Below are 4,100 nucleotides of genomic sequence, written 5' to 3' on the forward strand. Positions count from 1 at the left end.
ACTCCCGCCGATGTATTGCGCGCGACGGAAAGCGGCGCGCTTGCTCCCCGCTTTTCTCCTTTGCGCACACAAGACTGAGCCACCATCGTCGGCTCATCCATTCCACCTTCCCTCCTACGCTTTCACTCGCACATACAGCATGCAGCGCATGGTCACGATGTTATCACCCTTGGACTTTATACGAAACATGAGGGCGACGGCGACGGCAGGAATGCGCCTGGAGTGTCCATATAATTGCTTTCGCAATGATATAATAAACGTATCCGGCAACTGAAGCGTCCCGTTGCCCATTACTTTCCGCAAAAGAAGTTTCAAAATCGAACTTTCACCACGCGACAATTCGCTGCGCCGCAACGATGTATTTTTTTCTGTGAGGCGGAGGCACCGAAATGAAAAAAAAAACGCATAGGAAAGTATGTTGGCCAGAATCTAATGCCTACTTCGGGCACCTAATGGGGCTATGGAAGGAATGCCGAAGAAAACATGAGACGATTGGCCCACTGAGAACCATACGCATACTGCTCAGTATCCTAGCGGCGAAACAAGGCGTCAAATGTTTATAACAACATTAAACCCACAAAGTTCCGCAATTGCAAATCTAAAGCACAACTTTGGAAATGTCAATGCACCTATCACATCAAAAGCTTATGAGATTTATACCTATAAAATTTCGTAGTTGTTATCCATGCGCTCCATAGATTCCGTGGCCTTAGTGAGATGCGCGGCGAGCACGCTCACCGTCAAAGCGCCCTTGAAACTTTGTGCTCGGATGGGACTGCTTGGCGTTATGTGACTCCCGGTGTATGGGCGTTGCCACGAAATCTAGCCCGAGTTTGCAATCTTCGCGGTTAAATGTCTTTTCGAGCGTCAAAAAGACATTCTAGACAAAATCCCTAGTGATTTCCGGCGCCGGGGGTCGCTTTTGTCGGCGGTGCATGGGCAGCACGAAAAAATTTCGGGGGGGGCTGAAGCCCCATAAGCCCCCCCCCCCCTGGCTACGCCCCTGAGGCTCAACCCTTTGAATCGGGCGGCGGCGGCGCGCGCCACCTAGCCTTGAATGGTTCTATATGCATGCATACCTATGTATTTACTCCTTTACTTTTACGTTGATATTATCCACCAATCAGATAGCCTCCGTTTAGTTATTTCTACCTGTTCAAAGTCTATTTTACTTTCACTGTCTTTAAAACCCAAAGCTTTGAATGGTTCTCCGTAACATTCAACCCCAGGGTGAAGTTGTTTACAAGCAAGTATCAGGTGTTCAGCAGTTTCCTCCGCCTCTCTACACGCCCCGCACCACAAATCTATCTCCCGGTATCTGGTGTTCCGCCACTGCGCAGCGCCGCGCCTTTCCGAAGCCGCCGTTTGGTGTGACGTCACACCGAGATCCTCGTCGTTGCGCTCACCTCCGCTCGCTTCGCCAGCTGCATCGCATGCCTGATAACATGTCGGAGGATTGAAAAGGAGAGCTCGCGTGCGCCGCAACCACAGTTGAGGCGGCAGTATGGACGGCGACAATTCTGATAAGCAGGAGGAGGCCTGGAATCGACATCGGAACGAGATGAAGAGGAAACGAATCGCCCAGGGAAAAGACGAACAGCGCGCCGAATGACTGGCTGAACACCGCAACATAGCTAGACAACCAGACTAACCTGGACTTGCAATCAAGAATAACCAAGGCTAACCATGCTATGCCTTAGCTTTCGCTACGTATATCCTGGCATAGCCGAGGTACGCCACTGCCAATTTTTTTTTTATTCTACTGCACAACCGCGCACGGTCTTGGTGCGGAATCGTTTTATTATTAAGTAAAAATGATAGCAAACGATCTTTACAGGCCTGCATCGAATATGTGCTTTACAAGCCTCCATCGATTATGTGTCACGTCCCATTTCATAAAGAAGACGCAAGACTCATAGTGAAATGAGGAAATGTTTATTTCACTCTATATAAATGCTCGTTCCGGGCTTTTTGTGCATTCCTCCAACGTTGTGGCACTATACGTAAGCAGCAATAGTTCCCGTACGAAGCTCCACCAGACGACGTCAGCTGAGAAAAGTAAATTACAAGCGTGTGTCATTTTGGTATTAACACCTCATACGAATAATGCGTGTAGAGGCGAAACGTGCGAAAGTGGTGAATGGGCGGCATTACAAACAAAAGCAATTGGCTTTTACATATATGCCGCAGAAAATACCCGACTAATCCCAAGCAATATCGTACCATTTCACGAAAACATTCGATTTCCAAGCATTCCCCCTTTCCTGGGCCTGCACTTTAAGAGCACAAATGCATGGGCGACTGCGCGTTTGCAAAAGAACTTGGCTTCAACCGACGCGATAGTACGCTAGGTGCACGCAGAGGTGGCCACAACTTAGGGTCTCAACCAGGTCATGCTGGACGCTCACAGAATTCCTTCTACTCGCACTCGACACAAATGCTTGGGTGCAAAGCCTGTCCTGCAGTAGTTCACAAGACAGTTACACGTTCCTGGTGTTTGAGCTCCTTGGGGTTATCTCTTTCGTGTTCTACAGGCGCAAGCAGCACACTCCGTGTTATGAGTCTTAATAATCGCTCGTCGCGTTTTCTACAAGCTTGAGTACCGAAAGAAGGTGTATGTTGTTGCGGGGTCATAATAGGCGTCACAAACTTGTCCCGCTGAGATTCAGTACACGCCAAACTAACTTTGCCACCACGGCCGAGCTGCTTTTCGCTGGGTCACGACAGGCGCGGCGAGTGTGCCTCAAGACTATCCCAAAATGTAACGAAGTGAATAACAATCATGTTGGGGGTCAGAGAAAGCGTCACGAACTTGTCCCAGTAAGGTTCTGTACATGCGAAGCCAACTGCGTAGAAATCTACCGAAATTAGTTACAATAATGTGGGACTCGCAGAAAGCGTCGCGAACATCTCCCAGTACAAGTCATTAACTCAAATTAACTGCGGCAGGACCTCTGAGCTGTTTTTCGCTATACTGCACGCGTCCCAAATGGGTTACGTGCCGTAAGCCTAATTGCTCGAAATGCGTCGCAGACGGATCAAAGAAAACTTCTCACCTTGCCGTATAGTCCAATAGTGCAGTGGTGCCGCGTCGAAGTGCAGAAGGAACGCAAGAATCCACCGGAAATCCACCCAAAACCAGGCTAAATCCAAACCAAAAAGGAAAAAAGAGGCAGACGGCGTCGCCGAACAGGCCAACGACCACATATGCAGCCCACCTCGCTCGCTCCTGGGGCGTGTCTGACGAATGACGCATGCATCTGGCACGTCTTGGCCGATCGCTAGGTGATGCAAGAAAAGTATAAGTCGCAATGTGTAACTTAATCTATACGCAAATAGTTTTAGTTTTGCCGGCAAAGAATAAAAGAAATAAAACAACGCCTGTTAACTTCATTTGAAATTATTTTTTTTTTCCGATGCTCGCGGCAGCAAGCGGTCGGCATTAATACTAGCGTGAGGTATTTCCTGTCGCCAGTTTTCACCCAGTGGCGCCTCTTGTTGAGACCTCTGTGATCCGAGTACGCATCCTCTGAGTGTCTGCAGTATGTGATGAAGGTAGGAGACTTTCTGACGCATTGCGGCTGCATTTGGGGCACCGGCGATCACCCGGCGCTCTCACGTGGCGCTCGAACTATCGCGTTTCAACCTCTGGTGCTCGCTTGCCGTAACTCCAAAGACCGAACAGCGAAACTCTTGTGATAGCATCTTGTACTGCATCTTCTAAATCTCTTTTTCGTTGAACATGGTTGCTTAACGTTAGCTGGGACGCACGGTATATGTCGATTGCTACTGATGTACTTTAGCGCCAAACAGACGACACAAGAAGAGACGCGGACAAGCGCTCGTCCGTCTCTTCTTGTGTCGTCTGCTTGGCGCTTTAGCGCTTCAGTAACATGCACCAACTAGCCCAACAAAAAGTTATGCCGCGATATGTCGATTGAACGTTTAATGCAAGGGATAAGATGACGATGGAATCGGTATATTTTAGATTTAGCTGATTTGAGCCAGTTGGTGTTTTTTTTTTCTGGACACACGACGTAGGCAACAGGACGAAGAGACCGCGCATTGCACGTATATAGTGTTCGTTTCCTTTACATGGC

General features: G+C 48.8%; 1 long non-coding RNA gene across 1 annotated transcript; it reads right to left on the minus strand.

Moving 5' to 3' along the window:
* Positions 1-1,919: 1,919 nt before the first annotated feature.
* Positions 1,920-3,219, minus strand: LOC135921558 (uncharacterized). The gene is made up of 2 exons (XR_010570562.1): positions 3,057-3,219; positions 1,920-2,049 (listed from the first exon to the last, which is right to left on the minus strand). It is a non-coding gene; the product is annotated as an uncharacterized lncRNA (long non-coding RNA).
* Between the last annotated feature and the right edge of the window lie 881 nt (positions 3,220-4,100).

This window comes from Dermacentor albipictus, chromosome 7, assembly GCF_038994185.2.
Source record: "Dermacentor albipictus isolate Rhodes 1998 colony chromosome 7, USDA_Dalb.pri_finalv2, whole genome shotgun sequence".
In the NCBI taxonomy this organism is placed as follows: Eukaryota; Metazoa; Arthropoda; class Arachnida; order Ixodida; family Ixodidae; genus Dermacentor; species Dermacentor albipictus.